General features: G+C 37.8%; 2 long non-coding RNA genes across 2 annotated transcripts; one reads left to right on the forward strand and one right to left on the reverse strand.

Annotated features, from left to right (window-relative positions):
• Positions 1-1,117: 1,117 nt before the first annotated feature.
• LOC119075063 lies at positions 1,118-15,869 on the reverse strand. The gene is made up of 3 exons (XR_005087294.1): positions 15,860-15,869; positions 13,094-13,099; positions 1,118-1,497 (listed from the first exon to the last, which is right to left on the reverse strand). It is a non-coding gene; the product is annotated as an uncharacterized LOC119075063 (long non-coding RNA).
• Positions 9,548-23,621, forward strand: LOC119075062. Its single transcript, XR_005087293.1, has 3 exons — positions 9,548-9,684; positions 20,715-20,724; positions 23,611-23,621. It is a non-coding gene; the product is annotated as an uncharacterized LOC119075062 (long non-coding RNA).
• Positions 23,622-25,356: the final 1,735 nt, after the last annotated feature.

A 25,356-nucleotide genomic window follows, 5' to 3' on the forward strand; every position in this document is an offset into this window, starting at 1 on the left:
ACAACGAAACAATGAGTTTTTGGCTAACAATTCTTCAATTTTGTCAAATATTAGGTGTTTTTGTCAAAGTTAACATTCTAAGGAAAGTTAATTTCTTTGATTTTAATTAAAAAAGTGACAAATTATTGCTTATTATTAAATTTCAAGAAGCGGCTCGTAACTGGTGCATGAAATATTCATGATAAAGTTACGAGCCCTCTGTTAATTTGTCACATTTTTTGACAGTAGTTTTGTGTGTGTGCAAAAATGGATAAATGGAATATAATACACTTGCTAAGAAAATATCATAAAATAAAGTTAATGACTCGAATATCGAAGTGAGAATGCATTTGGTTAATTAATTGTGACTCTATGCACGTTAGAAACTAATAAACTAATAGTTTTTGTCTAAAATTTATTTTCAATCCATACACAATTTTGGGGGCTCGTAACTAAAATTTTGGTAGGCTCGAAACTTTTCCTTGGGGGCTCGTAACTGAAATATGAAGTGTCTGTGGTTTTTCTTTTTTCTATAAATCATAACAAATTGAATTTAATTTTTTATCGTTTATGTCGATAATTAGATGTGCTATGAATAATAAGAAAGTGTAAAAAAGATATTTCATGCTATAAATGTTTCTGTACAGTGGAAAATGTACAGAGCAATCCTTAAGGGGGCTCGTAACCGGTGCTGTTACCCTATGCCCGTCGATTAGACACTCAGAGAATTCGAGCTATTTCGCTTTGTGTGTACAAATTTTCTGGTTTCCAGGTAAAATTAAGTTTTGTACCACCGGTCGATTACAATTCCATTTTCCAGCCGAAATGCAACATTCTCGAATCAAATATCAAATAGGGTATTTCTCCCAGTTAAGCACCATTAAGGATTTTTTTTTTTAGATTTTCTATACCGGTTTTGCATCCAAAACATGAACTAACTGAAGTTTACATGATATTAGGAGGTTGTTCTTCAATGAACACGTAGAAATTCACAAAATTATGTTTATTTTCACTTCGTTTAATAAATTTTTCAATAAAGTGATGGGATGTCAAAATGCCATTTACGAGCCCCCGGCTACGAGCCCTTTAAAATTATTGATTTTTCGTCGGTCAATTACAATTTTGGTAATTATTTTTCATTGTTTTTTAGTAGTTACGATGATAATTAACGTATTTTCGATTAATTTAACTAAAAAAGCGAAAGAAAAATTCACGTTACCATGTAAACAAGAAAGGGCTCGTAACAGGGTGCTCGTAACTGCACCGATTTCTTAAGAAATTTTTGACATTTGATTGAAAAAAAATTTCTTTGCAAAGTGTGTTTGGAGAATCAGTTGCTGTAATTAATAAAAACTGTTTTATAGCTTTGTATTTGAGCCAAATAAATGTTTAATGTTCAATTAATTGAATGAATTAGAATTAGCATCATAATAGTAATGCCTTTTATTCGATATTACAAATTATTTCCGTTAGGGGCTCGTAACAGGGGGGGTGCTCGTAACCGGGAGAAATACCCTACTATCCCCTCACGACCATTAACAAATAGATTGGCTAGATTTCGGTCGGTTACGTTCGTTGTGTTGTATCCAATCTTTCTTTTTCGGTAATTGATGTTTTAGATACCGATGCTCGTTTTCAGTGTTAGTCTGTCTATTGATTTTTTTTTCTTCTTTTCTCTATTTCTTCTGCTTCGGTCATTATTGTGTTTTGTGATGCTACAAAGTATATAATATTGTACGTACAGGTTCTCCAATACACGAACTATAATGGAATCGTTCGAATTTTTTGTGATTCCATTCGAATATACCTTTTCTTCAATTCAATGTATTTGGCGTACATTATTTTTTATGTTAAATATTAATAGCACGTTATTTAATCTGATTGATCAAATAATAATGTAGGAAAAAAAATTCGAATTTTGTGTTTATTTTAAAAAATCAAACAGTCAAATCAAATTGTGATTAGAAAAAGAGTTTCAGGTTTAAAAATAGACTTTACATTTTTGTTTGCAATTAAATTCGAGAAAGGCTAATATTTGCCGGCTCAGTTAAAAGTATGAATTTGATCAGCAAAAAGTATTGCGTTTTTTCTTGAAACATTTTCTATCTCATTGTAGTGAAGTGACATGATGCTGTCCGCTTTCGACTTTTTAAGTTGACGAACATATTGATCATTTTGGTACATCCACAATTAGACTTCTGTTCAACATATGTATGTATAGGTAGACTGTGTAGAGTAGTGCCTCTGGAAAATTCTGCTACAAATTCTGCACGGGTCAGAAATCTTACAAGTGTTCTCGATGCAAAACAAATCGTGAATCTAACTGGTAAACTCTTTGTATGTAATTTACCGGTAAACGCTATAGTTACCAGTAAATTCCATACAAATTTTTTATCGGTTGGATTCAGTAATCTTAGCATCCTCACAATGTTAGTAGAATTTTTGAATATTTTAATGGTACATTTTCGATTGTTTTAGGCTTAATTTCCACTTACAAAAAAACTACTCCGTTTAGCTAAATCACGCTTCTTTCTATTGTTTAAAGTGTAAACAAAGAAAAAACGGAGTGCTTTTTTCGTAAGTTGAAATCAAGACTTAAATGTACGTTAGTGAACGCTTGGTGAGTTGGTCATTTAATTCATAAGTTATTAACGTGGTTACGGCCTTATCAGGTTCATTGTGCTTTCTTACCTCAATTTCATTCCAAATTCGCCTAGAAAAACATTTTTGCACATTTTCACTGTTCCTCTTCAATGAGAGACTATGGAAGATTTTAAGTAATTACGAAGGTTTCTTATTACATTTGCCATTCCTTCTTTCTGCTATTTCTTTGCAATAATAATATTTGATTTGCGTCTGTGGTTTTCTAAAACTAAAACTCTTTTTTCTGCAATGGAACAGAGTTGTTTCTATCTTTAGATGGCTATTATGTTCATTTAAATCGGTTGGAATATAACTGGATAGTGGTAGACTTTGTTGTTAAATTCGTGACCTTAAAAAAAATTGTTTTGCACAAAAAAATATTTGTTTTTTTCTACTTATAATTAAAATATTCAAAGTAAACCGACATTTAGAGGTTCAAAACTGAACAGCGTTAGTTTGCAGTTGGGGGTTTATGAAATAGCAACTGTAATATAACACATAATACAACACTCTTTGAGTCAAAATTACAATATTTTTTCGCATAATAAATTTTTGTGGCTTATGTGCATATATGCAAACAAAGCGCAATTACACGAAAACGAGACTTTTCAACTTTTATCCCGAGTTCTGTAATGGATTTTACATGCTTTTGAGCCCTAAACCAATTTTCTTGTTTTCCCTAGTGATGTAATTCGCCACTTTCGACTCTAGGGAAAACAAAAGTATGTAAAATGATTTTTAAAGTGTAACACCAACCGTGTTCACTCTTTTCGTAATAAAAAAACTTTAACTAATTGAGTGGACGTGTTTCTCTCTCTCCATGTCGATTCCGATGGTTTTAATTTGAAGCCATTCTTTAACTAAACTCGCGATTTGATTGTGTACAGCAGTAATAAGTGGTTTGGTGTTTTTCTTAGTTTCATTTGATATGGCCTAACCTATTTGTTTGTTATTAAAAGGGGAACAGTCGGAATATGACTTTTTGGTCACCCATGGTCAGTAAACCAACTTTCTGTAATGAGCCACTTTCGATCCTGGGGAAAACAAAAGTCTGTGAATAGTGTTGTATTGCCGTATTTTCTAGCCTCATCTGAAACTCCTGGAGCCTCTGTTGTGAAAAACGTTGTGTTGACCGGATCTCAGAAAAAAAGTTGGAAATTTCATTTTCTCGGATGACCTGTGGCCAGAGAGTTACAACACCCTCTAAATAAAATTTCCATTTTTCCCCGTAGGGGATTTTATGCCAGAGTGGAAGTAGTACTAGGTGCTAATTTCCAATACTTACCAACATCGAACGAGGTTGTTTCCTTTTATTCTAGAACGGGCAATGGCGGGACATCCTCGGCTCAGATTAATGATCTCACTATTGCAAAGTCATATTTGTTTAAAATTTTAAAACCAAAGAAGACAGCCTAGTTAGAGGACATCCATAAATCACGTCAGCAGTTCAGGGGGAAGGGCGGGTCAGAAAGAGCAAAGAAACTGCTGACGTTTCTATTGTTCCAGGGGGGGGGAGGGGTTATGAAAATTTAAGAAAACTGCTGACGTGATTTGTGGATGTTCCCTTACAAGTTACTTGGTATTCTACCTAAAGGGCCTATTTTCTTGAAATTTGTCGATTATCTTGAAATTTCTCGAATTTCCTAAAAAAAACCTTTCGAGAAAGGTTTCAAGGAATTTCCATAAAATTAAGAAAAGCCACAAAAACTTCGTACGCGGCCGACGTTCGCATCAGATCGATTTGTAAATTGAGCTCGAGCAGGAATTGGAGTGTCAAATCGAGAAACCACCACCGATGAGTCCAGCTGCACCACGCTTCGACAAAATGCTTCGTCGACTGTTCTCGTCAACGGAAAATGCAACCGTTCCGCAAACCATGATCAAGAAGAACCAATTGATTCCGTTCCACAGCAGTGTACGCATCACACACTCAATTTTGAATTATGCGGCCGAGACCAAAGCCTGGAGCGATCATTTATACGTGACCGAGGACTTCATGCGTGTTTTGAAACGTGAGCGCTCGTTTATGGACCATTCTGATTGCGACGAGTACCTACGACCGGTCTGGTGGATTGCTAGAGTCAATGTAAAAGATGACTTTTACTTGATTTTACTCAGCTCGTACGAATGCGACCAACTGATGCCAGTATTCAAAAACAGCAAACGAGCCGCTCTGCACATGTTCCGACCCAAATTGAGCAAACATCAAAGTAATTTGCTGCACGAAACCAGTTTACAAGTGACTGGAATGACCGATTCGCCGAACATCAGTGCCAACGATGAAGCACAGATCGCCGTCTACGCGGGCTCGATGTATTTTGAAGGTGAGGTGGAACAAAACGCGTACTGTAACTTCCTGAAATTGATTCCGCGGCCGAGAAGTGATCAACACGAGGTTGCCTTCCAACAGGGCATCATCAAACCGAACGGCTTTGTACCAATGGAAAATCGTCGGCATTCCGTCGCCATTTCGGATACTGTCGACATGTGTAAATTCCGTAAAAATCCGGTGGATTTGGCTATCCAACTCATCGAAACTCATCACCGAAGAGTCTCACGCAGCATCGATACTGAAACGAGGTACGAAACAAAGCATAACGCCGCAGTAGTTTTTTTGTTCGCGTGCGTCCGTGCGTTTATTTTTAAATAATTTTCGTTACTTTAGTGGTGGAACCGACGACTAGTGTTTGTCGTATAGAAAAGAAAAAAACAAACTTTTGTCGGATGTGACGAGTCCAATTGTTGTAAGAATTCGTTTAATTTTGCGTTCTGAATATTATGTTCTTTTAATTTTGAAACATTCCAAAAAATCCAAATCAAAAATTTTTTCGTTTGTAAACATCGCTGAAACTGTCAATATATACTAAAATAAAAAACAATTTTTCCTTGTTCATAAATTGAGGAGACTTTTTGAGTTGCTGCTTGCTGCTTCGTCCCATGATTAATCAAAAAATCGCGGTAATTAGTGACGTCGTCGAATAACGGTGGTGCAACGTCGTCACTAACCGACGATTCTTTAACGCGTGATGAAAAAGTGAAATTTTAATTTTCATTCGACTTGCCCAAAGCGATTAAGTTTTGGAAATTCTATAAATGAATTCGCTCAAAAACCACTTACAGTGGAAAAATGACGCAAGTCCCTTCAACTTACAAAAGAACTGATACTGAGACTCGGCTTTCTTACGTTTTTTCAGAACAATCTAGTCGTTATTTTTACAATTTTTCTTACATTAGTTTACTCAACATCTGCCACGCCACATGGTGGTGCAAAACTTTCAGTTCTTTTGTAAGTGGATAAAGGGACAACTTTAAACAACATAAACAACGCAAACGGCATGACATGAACAGGGACGCAAGGCCTCTACTACTTTTTAGGAACTAAGGAGCATATTTACAGCAACTTTTTGACACAAAATATTCACGTGCAACAGTCCGCGTAATTGGCAGGGTTCATGGCGGGCATTCAAAATTGACTTGGAATCAACGAGATCCATTGATGATGTCTATCACAAACATGCCAAGTCTGTATGCCAAGTCATCTGTATGCAAAAAAAAGGCAAAACTGTTCGCTGTGATTCTTTTTTGTATTGTTTCCTATCGTTAGAAATAATTTTCTTGTTCATTTTGGCTTTAATTAGTTTTAGTTTAAAATATCAATTTTTTGAACTTATTTTAAAGTCAAATTAAAGCTCGCTAAAAATGGGAATTTTCTTTGCGTGAAGACAGATTCGTCGACTCTGGCATTGCCCATGGAAGCCAGATAATTTTTCTGAACTTCAGCCAACCAAAGTCACAATGTTAGAAAACTGGTTCGCGGCTCCGCAATAAAATGTTTAAACTATCCTCTCAAGGCCACTTTCCAATGTGAGCGTGAGCTAGGTCTCTTGGAGTGAGCTTATATGTGGCTACTCGGCCGTACAGTGAAGGTGGTGTTTTTTGTTAATATCTCGAGTAAACTTTGACCGAATTTCAATTTTTTTTTGTTTGAAAGGTACTAACGAATGTAAAGCAGCCGTACTACTTTCCACCTCCTAACAAAATGGCCGTCGGCCGCCATTTTGGATTTTTGTAAAATCAATATAAATCGGTGAAAATGATACTTACTTAATTTTAGGTCAATTCGAAATTTGTGTTACATTTGAAAGGAACGTCGTACGGGGCTTCGTAATTGCGCTATGCGCAATTTTTAAGACGTACACATTTCATAAGAATTTTACTTTACCGACGTTTACGGGCGCAGTAGGCTTACGGTAAGAGTAGGGCGACGGACGAACTAGGGTCACGTACGCAATAGATGTACGGGTTTGTACGGGGCTCAGTCGCAGCAAACGCTCCGACTGTTCTGACGGCTCGTTTTAACTTTGGGAACAAGCGGTCTCCGATTTTAATGAGTGATAGCTCGTTGGATCCGTCTTTCAATTCTAGGAAACACGTATCTTTCACTTTTTCTATAAAAATTTATTTTCTGTCAAAAGCTCTCAAAAGTGAAGACATGTCAGAGGGTACCGAAAACAGTTTTTCGACAATAACTCAAGAAAAAATTATTTTAAATTATTGTAATGTTGTACGAATGTCGGCCTTGGAAAGACCTACAGGTAGAGTATACGCACTGCTTGGTGCGAGTATATCCACGAGAGTTTTGACTAAAAATATAGTGAATGTTCGGAGAGTCCGGATTATCTGCACCCACTATCGTTGCACATATAAATGAACCCAGTACTTTTGTACTTCAAACCCACAGATGTCTTGGAAAAAAAGTTGGTGCCAAAATGCAGAACCTCCACCGCTACCTTGCACTGCTTACGGTGAGCACTTCTCATGGGATTAAGAAGAAAAATTATTTGGAAATTGGGACTTAGTAGCAGAGAAGATCAACTCACTGCATTTCAGTTCTGTCATCAAAAGTGGCTGCACAATTGGTACAATCGAATAATTTGTTGGCCACTTTCTTATCGATTTTCATTCTTTTTTTCGGTGGCTGCTGATTGGTATACCGAGACTCCGTTTCTCTCGCCAAACAGTCGGCTTCATGGGATCTGTGCGTATAAAAATTAATTTTTTGGCCGAAAACAAATAAGAGCAATGAAATTACTCTAGCTTTACCGGATCTGGTATAACCGCACCGCAATTATCGCAGAAATCTTTGATAATTTGCGAATCATTATCTTTCTGCGATCGTCGCCGAATGTGCTACTTTCATTTTCTTCATGAGACGAGCGTGGGACCGCAGTACTTGCGGAGACGCAAAAAATCGGCAGACTTAGTTGTCAATTAACGTTGTGTTCACTTCTCTGGAGAATTTGAAATTTCTACTGTCTCAGCAACAAGGGACACTCGAAAACTGTACCAGAAAGTAAAAAACGTTAAAAACGGATACAGTCAACAGCTGTAGTACTAGCAGAGGAGAGACAGTGCATGGAAAGAAGGACAGAATTTTTCAAGAGCCTGCTATGCCAGAGTCAAACAGTAACAACGGAAAAAGTAGCATAACCGGATTCACAATCGAGCGCACAAGGTGTGACGGAACCTACACTGGAGGAAGTTAGGGCTTCTGTTCTCAAGCTCAAGAATAACAAGGCCCCTGGATCAGACAATCTACCCGGAGAACTTTTTAAATATGGAGGTGATACGCTGTGTGCACGGTTACATGAGCTGATTGTGAAGATTTGGGAACGTGAAGAAATGCCAGAGGAATGGGAACTCGGAATCATTTGTCCAGTGAATAAGAAGGGTGACAAATTGGATTGTAGCAACTACAGAGGAATTAATCTATTAAACACAGCGTACAAAATATTTGAGCATATTTTATGGCAGCGTCTCATGGCGTATTCGGAACCAACAACTGGTGAATACCAGGGTGGATTCCGCAACGATCGCTCAACAACAGACCAGTTGTTTAGCATCAGGTAGATCACGGAGAAATGCAGATAGTTCAATGTTACTCTACACCATTTGTTTGTTGATTTTGAAACGGCATATGACAGGGTTTTTCGGAGGAAACTATGGAATGCGATGGTGGAACTTGGTTACCCCAAAAAACTTATTCATTTGGCTAGAATGACTCTGTCACATGTGAGAGCCAAGGTCACAATTCGGAACAATCTATCTGATACCTTTGAAGCCTTGGAAGGACTTAGACAAGGCGATATGCTGATGGCCTAGACTTAATTGGACGGAACATTGACATCGTTAAAGAGAATTTCACGAAAATAGAAGATAGGGGTGCTGAGTTCGGTCTCAAGGTCAGTGAGAGAAAAACCAAGTACATGACAACTTCATAATTCATTGTCTGATAGCAGACCAACGGACCATACGCTGGAGATCAGTGCCTATATTCGCGAAAATATTTTCACGAATTTTCTCAAATTTTGAAGAACTTCTCAAATTTTCGCGAATATAGGGACTGCTGGAGATGAATGGAAAACACTTCGAGACTGTCGACAGCTTTATTTACCTTGGGTCGCTGCTCAATAGTGATAGTAGTATCGGAAGAGGAAATACGTAGAAGGGTAACGCTTGGTAACAGGAGTTACTACAGTCTTCAAAAACTCATCCGGTCAAAAACACTCAACCGCAACCTTAAGTGCGAATTGTACAGATCGCTGATTTGACCAGTTGTAGCATATGGATCGGAAGCTTGGTGTATGACACAAAGTGACGAACACACACTTTTGGTTTTTGAAAGGAGAATTCTTCGATCAATTTTTCGAGGTGTCAATGTGAACGGCAACTGGAGAAGAAGATACAACCATGAGCTGTATCAGCTTTACAAGGAGCCTGATATAGTCAAATTCATCAAAATCAATCGATTAAGATGGCTCGGTCATGTACAAAGAATGTACGAGGAACGTGTACCACAGAAACTGCTAAATACAAGTCCCGATGGAAGACGCCGACCAAGTGACCAAGAGCGAGATGGAAAGATGCAATTGAGTCTGATCTAAAAGTACTAAGAGTGAGCGACTGGAGAACGTTGGCGCGGAATAGGTCCGATTGGAGAAGATTGCTGGAAGAGGCCAAAAGCAATAGTAGGTTGTAGTGCCCGCCTAAGTAAGTAAGTAAGTACTTCACAAAAACAAAACAGTCGACGATGCGAGAGAAAAAAAATTAACTCCTAAGGTACCGACACCGTTCCGGCGCCCGGCTCGCATTGCGGCCCTCCGCTTCGCTCCGGGGCAATGGGTCGGATCACTCCGCGTGTTAAAACGTTGTTTCTGTACAATGAAAATTGGTATTCATTTCGTAAAAAGATGGATTCTGTAGGGACGACCTAAAATACTTTCACTGATCGGCGTGAAAACTGGTTAGTACTTCCACCTCAGTTAATGACATTTTCGGAAATCCTGGACAAACACATCGCGAAGAATTAACCCGAACTCCGATTGTGATCCGATCAATACATTAATCGTTCATTTTAGATCGTTTGTTTTATAATATTGAAGTAATTAAATTATTGGGACCGTTTGAAGGTTGCATTTTTACGTTGCAACGGGCTACCCACATACACGTGTTGCTCGGACTGGCACAACTACGAATAAAATACATTTGTTTCAACAAATTTATTCAAGAACCAAAACAGCAGATTCTTTTTTTTTAAATTTATTATGGAAAGCACAGACGAGACAGTAAAACACAACGCTCCTTTGCCTTACATTATTATTTACTGAAGATCCCTCCCACGGGTCACGTTTAGTGAATTTTGGAGACAGAATCGCTGTTTCGTACCAGAGGGCGTTCGTTGCAACGACGAAGCAGCTAATTTCAAAGAATAAACTACCTACGAAGCTGGCCGTGAAACCGATGCTGAAGAACAGAGACAAACTGTACAGGAACGTGAAAGATTTCCGTCCACATTTGCAAATGACAGATTCTGTTTTCCTTCTTCTTTGCCAAACGTGCGGTTTTCGGAAATTTGTGACGACTGGACAATTTGATCTACGTAGAAGATTACAGTTCCTGCTCGACAGTGATGCTTCGGATGTCAAACGCCATCTGACCGAGTTCCCGACTCATTTCTTTGAACCACCGAAGTTCCAACGACAAAATCTCTTTGGCACCCCGTCTTTTAATTCAATTTTGAATGATCATAATCACCGTTGGAAAATGAATTTCCAAGTCGCTGATCGCATTCAATCAATCGTGTTCTAACAAGTTTGTGCTGCTTCAAGTGTGTTACCAGTTTCGCTGTATCGTGCTGTTTGTCGGATTGATTAACTGAAGTTGCCGAACGGATTAGCTGAAATTGTCGAACGGGTAAGCTGAAATTGGCTGAACGCGGTTCCAGAATGTATGGCTGTAAGTACCTCCTTGCCAAAGTTTTGTTTTTACTGTGCATTTGCACGATTGTTGTAAATGTTTTGCTGAGTGTTTTTTCTGCTTCTCTCGCAACGAATTTGGGTTTTTCACAAATTGCTTTCTTGCTAATCTCTGAACTTCCATTGAAAAATGGCAATGTTTTCCAAATGTAAACATTCAAAACTAGTTCGAATGAATGTTATGTTGCTGTCTCTGGAAGGATATAACGGAAAAGACTGATGAAGACTAGTCCATTCTAGTCTCTGACCGCCGTTGATATCTGAGGTCGAAACAGCCCGTTCTGTTTTTATTTCACTTCACGCGACCCGTGGGAGGGAAGAGAAATGTTATCTCTGTTTGTGTTTTGCGTTCAAGGTTGCCGGTTGTTTTTCGTTTGAGCGTTTTAGCGAGTCGCAGATGCGGAAGTTTTTACATTGTTGAGCGAATAAATGAGCAACAGTCACGAGACGGAAGGTTTTATATTTATTTTACGTAATCCAGCCAAGTGTTCACTTCTCAGTGATGTTTTCTTCTTCCTCACCGTCGTTAGAAGGTTCCGGCAAAGACGTCTTACAGCATCGTTCCCGTGCAAGCAATTTACCTTTTCGTTCCGTTCGTGTTTTTTGGACGAAGTTTGATAGTGTGTTAGGGTGTGGCGTTCCGTCTTGACTTCTATGATCGTACACGGATTTCGTTTCTTCCGTCTGTATGGACTTCCATGAAACCAACAGCTGAACGGTGGAATTCTATCTTTTCAATAAAGATATCAGTCGAATGACGGAATCATTTTCATTTCAGGTGTCGCTTGACCAAACCTATTTCCCCTCCTCAGGTCGGTTCTTCCTATCTTATCTACCATTGACTTCCCTACTCAATTTTGGTGTTAATGCTTGCTGTACGTTGTGTGATGCTGGCGGTTTGGTTTGTTGCGCTTTGCGAGTCGCAACATTAAAACGCCCAAACGAGAAAGTAGCTTACTATCGGGTCAGGTCAACCTGAAAATCTCAGGTCAGATCATGACCTGAATTTGACCTGATAACTTGACCTGAATATTATCAGGTTGACCTGATATTTTTTATGTTTTTTTTAAAATTAGTTTTGTTAATATAAAATCTAAAAAACAATTGATTCCTGATAAGGCCTACTACTAGGTTTTTGTTGTCTACGGACGCTTATAGTTTCTTTACAAACAAAGCCAAAGGTATGGAAAGTCGTACAATCTTCACTTGGATCATTAGCTACACTTCGCATATTTTACATTTTATATGGGGTCAATAAGTAACTTCTAGGACTGAAAGGTTTTATCAGCTAACCAGATTAGGTTAAATACTCAAGTGTCGATGCTAGATTGTGCGACGTTTCTGGATGTATTCCGTATGTTCAGTCAGAGCTTAAACATTGTTTTGAACCGAAATAACTTATTCAGAGCCATAATTCGTGGGCTCAGGACCAGGAGCCACCTATGTGCCAACCTATAATTCTAAAGTGCATGTCTATCAGAGTACTTTTCAGAAATTGCACTCTCATCACTTAACTCTAATCGGTCCGTTGATAAATGTTAACGTCAAAACCACGGACAAAAATCAAAAGTCTCTACATTGTAATGGCAATTATGTGGGTAAAAATGAGTTATGAGGGTGAACATAGCGAAGCTTGAATGATTTTTGGCTCGATGGAACATCTAGTCAGCGTCAGTATATCAGCTCCAGCCGAATTGTAAAGTTCTACAGAAACTGATTTTTTTGAAAGGACAAGAAACACGAGTCATGCGACTGAGGAAAGTAAATTCACCCTCTTAGCTCGGTAGAATGTAAGACTGTTCAAGAGCCAATTGAAAAGAGAATTATAGCAAACGCCGATTTTTTCGGAAATTCAATTTCAGGTCATTTCGGGTTATTTCAGGTCGTGACCTGAAAACTCAGGTCAGGTCAGGTCAAAGTTAATTTCTATTTCAGGTCAACCTGACCTGACCTGTGGTAAGCCTTACGAGAAAGTCGTGTGATGTGTGGATTGACGTTGCGAAAATGCTACAACACATCAGAGATAACATCGATTCGAGCGTTTACACCCTTTGTCAGTTTATGTCTGAAGCCGATATATACGGGCCGACGTAGAAGTCAAATATGCCAATTTAACCCGGATGCTGAGACCGTTCTACAAACCTTAAGGACTAGACTGTAAACTGCGCCTGGAGCCCGAACCGTATCTTATTCCTCGCATATACGGATGCCCAAAAATTCACAAAGAAATTGTACCAATGCGACCGATCGTAGCCGCACCTGATATGATTGGAAGGAGTCTTTCTACATGGCTACTAGAATGCCTCAAGCTGATTGCTCTATCACTAAAGTGTTACAACGTCGATAGCGCGCTACAAGTAGTACCTGACCTGTCCAGTTTTACGATCGAGCCACGACACAAACTAGTCTCGTACGACTATGAGTCTATGTTCACAAACGTCGACGTCGATGCTACAGTGCGGATTGTTTTAGACAATTATCACCATCTGAAACGGCACACCAGTGTCTCTCCGGACTTATTTGTTTGCTGCCTCAAAATTTACACAGCACACTCGACTTTCTTCACGTTCGAAAACAAGATCTACAAACAAATCAAGGGCTTAGCCATGGGGAACTCGCTATCCATCCATCATCAATTTTCATTCCGAGCACCCCAGCCATGTAAAGATAAACGCTGCTAAAGAAATGATCAGGCGCGCTAGAATATTGACATTTCCTGAATTAATGGAACATACAAACGAGCTCTTGCGAAAAGTTTTAGTCAACAGCAGTTACCCCTCATCTTTTGTCATTGAACAACTACAAGTTGCAGATGTCAATGTCCCTCGCCACAAGGTAAACGGTCCAACGAGGTTCAACCGTTTTGTTTCCTTTCCGTTTGATCGTGAGTTGACTCGCAGAGTGGAAGCCGTAATTGACAGTGAACGACTGGGCATTACTATTGCTTCAAAACCGATGTTAAAGTCCCTACTCTATACGAAAATCAAAGGTCCTTCACCAGAAGGATTGTTTATTTGAGATCAATTGTACAGCTTGCAACTTCAAAAGATTATACCCGACTGAACCATTCGATGTAGGACGCACGCTAACAGACCTAAAGGCGAATCAAACGAGTGACCTGTACGCACACTTCAACGACAACATTGTCCACTGTATGAAAACAACCCGTCTGCTGAAAGTGTTCTACCAGAAGAGTGATGTCAAGTATTCGGCCCATGTCATCAAACACATTGAAAATTGTTCTTGAAATTATTGCGCCAAATTTTTTGCCGTGTTTTTGCTTCAACCGTTCTCATGGAAGATGGCGCCAACAGTCGGTCTACGTCTTTTCTATGTGTTAGTATTAGTTGACACCATTTTCGTTTCTAACTATTTCTTCAGAGAAAGACTTGCTTGTTGCGCGCTGACGATTAGAGAAAGACAAACTTTTTTGCCGGCGATCAAAAGAAGAAAATTTGTCCAACTGTTTAATGAAAAGATTTACTCGAGTCCGCACTAGTGAGATCCGGTAAACTGCCGAGCTGGATTTTTCGTAAAAGGAAGAATTTCGTAAAAGGAGAAATCAATTGTTCCAGCCGTTTACTTTGGACGTGGTTACATTCGTTGCCTTCCCGCCAGTTTTTGTGTTGTAAGGGGAAAGAAAGAAAGAAAAGGTTTTTGCCGGCAGTCGAAAGAATAAAGTTTAGCCGACAGTCAAGAGGAAAGATTTGCTGTCGTCCGCAGTAGTGATACCCGATAAACCGCCGGTGCTGGATAGTTCGTAAAAGGAGGAATTTCGTAAAAGGAGAATTCAGTTGTTCCGGCCGTTTGCGTTGGTCGTTTTACATTGTTTACCTTCCCGCCAGTTTGTTATGTTTTGGATTTTGCCGAAATGGAAGAGAAAAGGGAAACTTGGAACCAACAGCAGTTGCATTCAATAGCTGACCGGGTTTTGAACATCATCGAATTCACGACGAACGTACAAGCTATCTCTGAATTAGACGTAGCGCTCCGGAACGACGTCCATCACATCATCGACACGGCCGATGCGGTTGACCTACACCGTATCGTCAACGAATCAACCGGGACTATTGTACGGCAAGAAAAGCCAAGGATTCGCTTACCAACAGAGATGTCCTACGAACGAGAGCGACTGTCTTTGAAAAACTCTAAGCTGATACGAGACTACGCATCGCTAGTTCGCCAGTCGGAAGGCATCAGTACATCGATGGACGAGGAAGTAAACAGATTAACCGAATGTGTCAGACGAAGTCTCAATGAAAACGGTCCCAAGTCTGAACTAAAGATACGAATTTCACAAATGCGCACGGATGTTTTTCGGCATATCGCCGAGGTGTTTCGCCAGTTTGTAAATGGTGCCAAGCAGCGAGGGATTTCCGCACCACAACTCCAATACCGGAAGCGACCATCAACTGGGGACATAAATGTCGAATACTCTCTATCGCAAACGCAACCGCACCTTCATTCCCAATTGTCCACAACAACTTCTGGGTCGAGTTCATCTAGTGCTCATTGTTCTAATAAAACGCCGCGCCAGTCAACACCAAATTCGCCAGTACGACCTTCAACGAAACCCGCTGAAACAACAAGTGAACATCAAACTCCCAGTGTCCTCACCATCGAAGATATTCGTGAGATCATACGACGTACGGCCACGCCTGAGGTTGGAGAAACCAAGCAAGTTGAACGAAGCGAAGATGAAGATTGATTGTTTCGGGTGGTTTGTCGTACCGGAAAGAATTTTGTTTCCGATTTTTGTTTTCATTTTAATTTTGTCGAAGTTCCGCCGGCGTTTTCTTACTTTTATGTACTGCTCAAACCGCAATGTGGTCTGGCCAGTATGCTCTTAGATGTTTTATGTTTATGTTTCTCAGTTCAGGAGAACTGTTTAAGATTGTTATTGTGCCTAGCAGGCTCGTGACTGGTAATTAATTGTAAATTCCAGGCGCTTTCTGAATGAAAAAATAATTTTTTTAATAAAATTTGTTTGCTCACATCGAGCTTGATACGAGAATTCATTTGTTTAGTTCAAATCCCAGAGTTCTTAAAATCTGACCAAAGTCGCCGCTGTCTATGAATATTTGCCGAATGTTAACAACGAATCGCAACAAGTCGCATGAATCGCATCAACCAGTTTACCGTTTCGATACATCAGTCTATCACCGAGCCGTGCGATTTCCATCATTTTTTTCGTTGTACAGTTCCCAATGTGGTAACCGAGTTCAGGGCGGCATGTGACTTACTTTTCTCACTAATTCTGACTGTTTCTGAAAGAAGCGAAAGTGAGTTACTTTTTCTTGATTTTATTAATTTTCTCACTATTTCCAACTATTTCGGACAAAACTACAGGCTTTAACATTTCAAATGTCTCACTTTCATTTTTTTCAAAGAATGCCATTGTGAATTCGCAATGACACAATGAAATTCTCAGAAAAATTTGACAGTGAGACATTTGAAATGTCAAAGACTGTATAGATAATCGGAACAATTTCTTATTCCAACTTAATATTTATTTAAAACATAGCTAACGCCGACCCGTACGAAACACCTATTCGTATCAAAAGCCTTTAATGTGAAACTCTTCATTTCTCTTACTTCATTTTCTTCTCTGCTGAAAAACTATTCTCCCTTTAAAATCACTTACATTATCCACTCTTTGCCTTGTTATCATATACAACTAAATTGCCGGAGGCAATATAGACAGCCCCGTACGAAGACAAATTTCATAAATTCCTATTTAAACAGCTATATACCGCTATATTTAACTATATTTCACTATAAATAAACATTTCACAGATAAATATATGCTATTATATAGCTCTATATGCCTGTATATAGCTCAATATAGCTGTATATAGGTATATATATAGATGTCCGTATATGGAATCCCTGAAACCCCACACACATAACAAATTATTTCCATGTTAACAGAAACTCTCTAAGTATCATTTTTCCCAAGATATTTCTAATCAACAAATCGGCTGGCAAAGCAACCAAATGTATGAGAAGCCTCTATCCCCTGCTGTCTCGGAAATCGAAACTCTCAAACAGAAACAAAAACATCATTTTTAAATCGGTAATTAGACCTGTGATGACTTATGGATGCCCCGTGTGGTATAGAGCAGCAAAATCGCACATTAAGAAGCTACAAGTAATACAAAATAAGACCCTTAAATTGATCAACAAACTACCGTGGCGATACCCTACGGATCAACTCCACCGTCTATCTAAATATCCAATGATATCTACGTACATGCGAGATACATCAAACAAATTCAATCACGGCTGCGAGGGATCGTCGTATGAATTGATCAGGCAACTGGCCCACGTACAGTGAGACTTCAAATGACCTTGCCCACCTCCCTGGAGCTGATTCAAGTGCATGTTCGATCCAGCAAATGGTAAATTTTGTTTTGCAAGGATGTTACTATAGCGGTCTATAGTCCCATCTGCTCGTTAACTAATTTGTAAGCGTTGTTTAGTCTGTAGGTTATTTCTTTCATCGAGTAGAGGTTTTTCTATTTCATTTTCCCTCTGAATTCATTCACGGCAGCCCTGCTAATTCTATTTAATTTTATCACGTGGTTAACTGCTGCAAAGTCTTTGGGCCAGACTGATCTCAGAAAAAAAATTGTCAGACATTTGTATTGTTAAGAATTGTGCTGAAATAAACGAACTTTGAACTTTGAACTTTGAACTTGACCGAATTTCATGAATTTTTTTTTGTTTGAAAGGTATTAACGAATGTAAAGCGTCGGTACTATTTCCGGTCTCCTAACAAAATGGCTGCCGGCGGCCATATTGGATTTTAGTAAAATAGAAATATCTTGGGAAAAATGATACTTAGAGAGTTTCTGTTAACATGGAAATAATTTGTTATGTGTGTGGGGTTTCAGGGATTCCATATACGGACATCTATATATACCTATATACAGCTATATTGAGCTATATACAGGCATATAGAGCTATATAATAGCATATATTTATCTGTGAAATGTTTATTTATAGTGAAATATAGTTAAATATAGCGGTATATAGCTGTTTAAATAGGAATTTATGAAATTTGTCTTCGTACGGGGCTGTCTATATTGCCTCCGGCAATTTAGTTGTATATGATAACAAGGCAAAGAGTGGATAATGTAAGTGATTTTAAAGGGAGAATAGTTTTTCAGCAGAGAAGAAAATGAAGTAAGAGAAATGAAGAGTTTCACATTAAAGGCTTTTGATACGAATAGGTGTTTCCTACGGGTCGGCGTTAGCTATGTTTTTTTCGCGGATTTGGCATCTCTAGACAACCACAATAGGTTTCCCCTTACTCAGGGAGTCCAATTCGACGTGTTACAAACGCATGCGTAAACCTATAAGACCCCAGTACTTCGTACGGGTCTAAAAAAACGTCAAAAAATTTGCAAAGATGTTTGAAATTATATGAATGTTAAGGTGTAACGTCAAGTTTCGCCGATGTCTGATTTTCGAGATTTTTTGAAAGGTTGTATTTAAAATCCCTGTGCATAATAGAAAGCATTGGAAGCCGAAATTCAAATTATTATAAGTTTTTGTAATGCAACGTCCAAAAATATGGCCCGTTTGCTGAAATGGAGAAAATCGTCTCCTGGAAAGCACAAGCTGATACGATTTTTCGACAAAAATCAACGCACTGCGAAGTGCGTTGCATAAATTCAAAATTCAATTATTAGTAATGAAAAACACATTAAAAATCGAAACACAGTAAAAATGAGCTTTTTGGGCAGAGTTCTATATTCAATAATTCTCGTTATTTCGCCCTATTTTTGGAAAGCACGCTTTGGAACTGATTAGGCCCATAGAGAAGATATTTTTTATTATTTTATTGTTTGAATGACGTGCAGAATAAAAGTTTTGCAGAATTATCTGCAGAATTTTTCTACTGGTCCTAGAATACAGCTATACCTACGGTTACTCGCAAATCTTCATAATATTTGTCATCCCAAGCATATTCTACTAAATCTCTACGGATTTCAAATGTCCAAATGAGCAAACTAAAAGTGTAAAATGATGTTTCCTACTAAGAATCACAATTTAAAAAGCAATCGTTCGAGGAATCATGTTCAAAAAAGAAAGGGGAAAATAATCTTTACTCGCTACATACCCCAAACACTCGTTTTACGCCAATGACAGTTTCCAGGAGTAGTCATTAAAATACCAACGTTACTTTGTCATGGCTTTGTCACTAAGTAATCAATAAATCATACACGAAATCATCAGGGCCTATTATTTGGGAATTAATTCCCAAAATTCCCAAATATTCACAGATATTCCCAAATATTCACAAATATTCCCAAATATTCCCAAATATTCACAAATATTCCCAAATATTCCCAAATATTCACAAATATTCACAAATATTCCCAAATATTCCCAAATATTCACAAATATTCCCAAATATTCACAAAAATTTAAGACCAGGTAGACGTAGACTTAAATAAAATTTAAACGATTCAGTGGATATCATGCTTATAAAATTTGTGATACATAATAAAGTGTTTTAAGCCAGCGGCGTTGGAGGTACCCCAAAAAATGTATGTGTTACGGCACAGCCCTGCTACTAGCATGAACACTGAATTGACAAGTGTCAAATTTGGAGGCTTTAGTGATACGAGCTACCGCTTAGGATTATGTTTTAACTCATACAACAAAAACAAGTCATCTATCTGTATAACAGAAACGCAGTGCCTACTGTGATTTCATCGGCCTCATGGTTTGGAAATCAATATTGTTAATATTTGTGAATATTTGGGGATATTTGTGAATATTGGTGAATTTTGGGAATATGTGGGAATATTTGTGAATTTTGGGAATATTTGGGAATATTTGTGAATATTTGGGAATATTTGGGAATATTTGGGAATTTTGGGAATATTTGGGAATATTTGGGAATATTTGGGAATATTTGGGAATATTTGGGAACATTTGTGAATATTTGGGAATATTTGTGAATATTTGGGAATATTTGGGAACATTTGTGAATATTTGGGAATATTTGGGAATATTTGTGAATTTTGGGAATATTTGGGAAGTAGACGAGGTGTAAAAGTTTTAACGATAGAAAATACCTGCTGTAATGCCACTGGTTTATTTCTAAGTCATTTGTGAACATCGAAAATAAACTTCTGATGGATGAGATTAAATGTCAATGGTATTTAAACACGATTTATAAAGCTTTATTGATAACAATACAAAATAGAAACCAAACATTTTGGGATAATATATTCAAAAGGAGTAATTATTTGGGAATTAATCCCCAAATATTCACAAAAATTCTCAAATATTCCCAAATATTCCCAAATATTCCCAAATATTCCCAAATATTCCCAAATATTCTCAAATATTCCCAAATATTCCCAAATATTCCCAAAATTCACAAATATTCCCAAATATTCCCAAATATTCCCAAAATTCACAAATATTCCCAAATATTCCCAAATATTCCCAAATTCGATTCCCAAATAATAGGCTCTGGAAATCATACACGAATTTCGTGTTCCTTTCAGTCTTTTTCAAGATTTTTAATTCTCCCTCAAGGTTCCAACAAGGGCTAAAGTTTACGTTTCTTTTTCTTACTAGAAAGTGAGAGTATGTGCTTCAAATTGACGATTTAGGGTTGGTTTCTCTCACTTGGTCACTTTTCTAAATCAATTTATAGTGAAAATACCAACTATATTTGGCAAAATTGATCACTTTTTTACTATTTTCTTCAGAAAAATCACATGCCGCCCTGCGGAGTTCATAATTACCAAGTGATAACAGAGTTGTTGAATAGTGCTGATGAATCGTTTTGCAGCCTAGAGATGGATTGCCTGAAAGAAGAATGTGAGTGTTGAGCATTTTTCCAGTACGAGCGATTTGCTCTTTGAATCGTGTTTCGTGTTGAATTTTTGTCAATAAGGTCAGCGGCATGCCTTGGTCAAAAAAGTCGCTTCCCATCTGACCCGAAAGAAATCGCTGATCTCTCAGCAAACTTTATTTGAACGATACGTATCACTCAGCTCAAGTCGTGTCTTTCGCTGTCTTGTGAACGAACACAGTAGAAGCAACTGAAGATGAATGGTTCTTTACCATTCTGTGACCGCTACTGTGTTTTCGGAGGTCGAAACAGCGCCTGTTTGGTGGTTTGACCCACTGTAATTTGTCCGCCACCCCCCTGTAGCCAGCTGTCCTGTTCTTTTTGATGAAGGTAGACGGAGAGTATGTGCTAAATAAATGATTTAACAGCAATTTGATGTTGCCGTTTTACTTTTTAGCCAAATAAATTGTTAGACAGTTGGGAAAACCGACGGAATTTCTAGCTAATTATTCTTATTTCAGGTACCAGTCGACAAAACCATCCCTTTTCTTTCCCTTCTTTGGTTGTTTCTTCTATCTACACTGACACTGTGCGTTGCATGATGTTACAGTAATGGTTTGTTGCATGATAGCAACATTAAAACGTCCTCCGAAAATCTGTCCGGAGATTAATGAATTCTGTTCTCACTCGTGTAATTGCTGTACATTGTGTGTTATTTGGGATTTAGTGCGCTGCGAAATTTACGTAGCGTTAAAAATCCTCCTAGAGATGCTCTAGGCTGCCCGAAAAAAGGAATGATTAGTCCAAGTGAAAGACAATATAATTGGAGAATTATAATTGGATAGTGTCTTTAGTGATTTAAATGGCTAAATTGAAAATCGACCGATCTGAAATCAACAACTGCCAATTGGCAGGTTTTCATTTTCTGTCTCGTCGCGTGAAATGGATTTTGCTATTTCTAGTTTAATATATAATTTTAGGCCTTACAAGCTTTCACTTTCATGTGTTTTATGACCAGGCCGTAGTCAAACGATTGATTTTGTTCGGCTAACCTACCGTCAATCACGTCGCTTTAATATATTATGATAATAAGTATCGATAAACGTCTATATGTCATGTCATTAATTTAAATTTCAAAAAGCAATTGATCCTCATAGTCTCTACTATGTGTAGAGTTACATAATATTTGCAATACAGCCAAAAGTGAATTTTGTTCTGAGGCCGGTCAAATGGAAATATTATTAAAAGTTTACAAGACTTGACAAGTCTTTACGAAAAATATGAACTCAATCAAGTGAAAATTGTTGTATTATTCTTTCGTTCCGAGATTTTTGTATGTCGGATTTTGAGACAAATTTTGACCAGTCGATAGGAAAGTATCTTGTTTTTGACCTTTAATGAGATGTTTTCTCTACTTGTGCTTGTGTCTTGGCTTATGTCGATAAATTTCACAATTTAAAGTTCTGAAAAACATCTCGCTTCGCTCTGGCCGCAAACTTCACACTCGTTAATTTTTTCTGGTTTATTCGCTTTTGTTAACAAGACAAAATAAAGTAACAAGAAAAAATTATTGAAATAGATCCAAACATTCGTTTAGCACCAGAAGCTAGATCGTTAGACTAATATAATCTATCTTGAAACCTAACCTCAGGAATTCTGTGCTTTATCAACTTTTTTTTAATCGGTTCGGAATTAGCCCAGTTACGGTGTTAACAAAGAGCAGAAAAGCCTTCTTCTGAGAACTACTCCCAGATGGTTGAACCGATACCACCCATTTTCGAACTTGACTTGAGGATTTCAACACTTCATCAAATAAAAAGAAAGTTTCTGAAAATCGGTTGAACTTTGTTCCAGTTATCGTGTGAACAAAGATCAGAACAGGCTTCTTCTGAGAACTGCTCCCAGATGACTGAACCGATACAATATAGGCAATCTTCAAACAATTCTCCGATTCATAAGGTCTTACTTGATTTTATTGTTAATTTAAAGTGCTTATATGTCTATTGTCCATCTTTTGGCGGCATACTGGACACTGATTCGTACGCATTGTTGGCAGCAGACAGCCGCGGCAAAACAAATGCCCGCAAATAGTGGCCACAGGATGATCGTACTCTGCTTCCAAACAAAATGCAAAATGCCCGCCCACATAAATCCATTGTAGCCTTCCAATTGTGTGCGGTCGTCCACAAAAGCATCAGCCCTACTTGATGATGTGAGGCCATAAACACACCTGTTGCCTGTTGAAAATATATGAAGCTAATCATATCATCTTAAACGAAAGCTCCGTAGTTAATTTCAAGAAAGACGCTAAACATGTCTCGCCGGTGGTATATAACCTGATCAAAAAGAAAATGATCGGGAAACGGCTACACAACATTGACGTCCGAAATACGACACCACTGCACACAAGGACCATCGAAAGCGAACAGTCCTATGAATCGGTCGAACAGATGTTTTGACATCAACGACATTTCAAATTAGAATTTCACGCCAGATTGTCTACATTACATAACAGTGATAACTCAGTCAAACCGCAATTTTGTGTGATATTTAGAATTTGTAAGTTAACGTAAGTCATTTGATTACCTGAAAACAAGATGATCGGTCAAACCGGTCGAATGCACGGCAGTATCAACAAATAATTGTTTTCATTTACGGTCGGCTGTGTAAGCAACACAACAACTGGAGGCCCTAACACCGTTCCCCCAGTCAAACAATACTGAGTTTAAAAAAAATTTACGTGAGAAAAAGTCTGGTCCATACCAATATCGATTGTCAAGACGGTTACGAATATTATTTTGAAAGATCATCATCTAATGATATATTTTAGTTAGGAAAAATTTGTTGGAGGAATGCGATCGCATTTTACAAGACACAATGATATGTCTAATTGGGTGGACAAGGCCTGAGAAACGCAACTAATATTTACTACTTAGTTTCTAAGTCTCGAATTGTTTTCCATTCACCTCCAGCTTATGGCTCGTTGATCTACTATCAGAAAATTTAGTCTTAATGTGCTTGCTCAGTTTTTTCTGAAGAAATCGAATCCTGAATCTAGTTTTGGATGCAGATTCCATTTTAGTAAATTTTTGTAGAAAAAAATCGTACCCGGGGATTGTTCCATGAATGTATAGACAAATCACTCTGGGGAGGCAGGTTAAAGAAAAACTTAAAACATGAACAACAAAGGAAACAGGGCAGGAAAATAATGTTTTCTTCCCGGTAACCAAGTCAAAACTTCCTAGTGTGAAAATGATGACTAAAATTTCCTGGTGATTTACAACCAACTTCCCGGTGACTTCTTTTTTGGTGTGAATGTAAGTTACTTTAATGTTGTAATCTTTTCAGAACTTTCTAATTTCGAATTTGCACTCTTCAATTTGTAGAGAAGAAACTTTATTAAAAAGCTGCTTGAAAGTCTTTTGTCGGATGTGTGGGCGTAAAAAAATAATTCAAAAAACTTAAAAGTTCTGACTTAATTCACTTAAATAATAACTAAGGGAAAAGCAAGATTTTTGAAAAAAGATTTTCGATCGTGTCAAAATAATCCCATAATTTCCGTAAGAGACTTAGTGAAAGCTCAGGGCCGTAGCTACACAAGATTTTCAGGGCGGGCTCAAGCCCTTAGATTGAAACTTTATAAAAAGCTTTACGTTTATTGTGCAGAAGTAGATGTTAAAACGATTGTCGTAATTTATTATACTATTTTTGTTTGTATTTACCAAAACTAGATTGTGTAAAGTATTAGTTAGTTGTGACAACGCGAGCGGAGCGAGCGAAATTTTTTCAGTAATAATGATAGAGACAATTTAAATTTTTATTTGATTTCTTTTGAACATAACATCGGTAGTCAGGATGGCCATTTGATGCCGACTTCACTATTGCAACAACGCCCTTTCATTTTTGAGAACTTAAAGAAATGGCCATCCCCTCAAGAAAGACTCAAAGAATTGACTACAAAAAAAATTAGATTTCGAAAACGTACTGCCTTTTTAAAATCCATGCTTGTATGTTAAATGTAGTTCAAAATTATAAATAAGAAGAGTGATGTCTTTTAGTATAACTTTTGAAGTCACTGCTTCATAAAAAAATTTACTTCCAGCCAAAAATTGTACTCTTCTTTGAACTTTGTTAAGGATTGAAGAAACTAAGGAAACACAAAATTCTCTGAATAGCTTCGATTTGTTCCAAACAAGAAACTACAGGCTGATCTAAAATTTTTACTTTTTGTCAGTGGTGTTGAAGCTGAGGAAATATTTTAAATCAAAAACATGAAATTTTTGAGAAAAACCTTCCAAAAATTTTCTAGCGGTGCAGCAGCCGTCTCAACTCGTCTATGAAAACCGCTGCCATGATCCGATATCTTCAGAAGCTTACATCAGGTTTTAGTAGTTCAAGAACGAATGCTTTTTTATGAGAAAGCAAATCGTACAGAAAAGCTGTTCAATGTCATTAACAAAGTCATGTAGCTACACTGGAAGTTACTTGTTGACGACCATTTAAAATTCAAGATGCGAAAAATGTAGCTACTGAGCCAAGTGAACGCTGAACATCTTTTATTACCTTCAGCTTTCAGCGTAGATCAGACCTAAAGCA

Source organism: Bradysia coprophila, unplaced genomic scaffold (genome assembly GCF_014529535.1).
Source record: "Bradysia coprophila strain Holo2 unplaced genomic scaffold, BU_Bcop_v1 contig_176, whole genome shotgun sequence".
NCBI lineage: Eukaryota > Metazoa > Arthropoda > Insecta > Diptera > Sciaridae > Bradysia > Bradysia coprophila.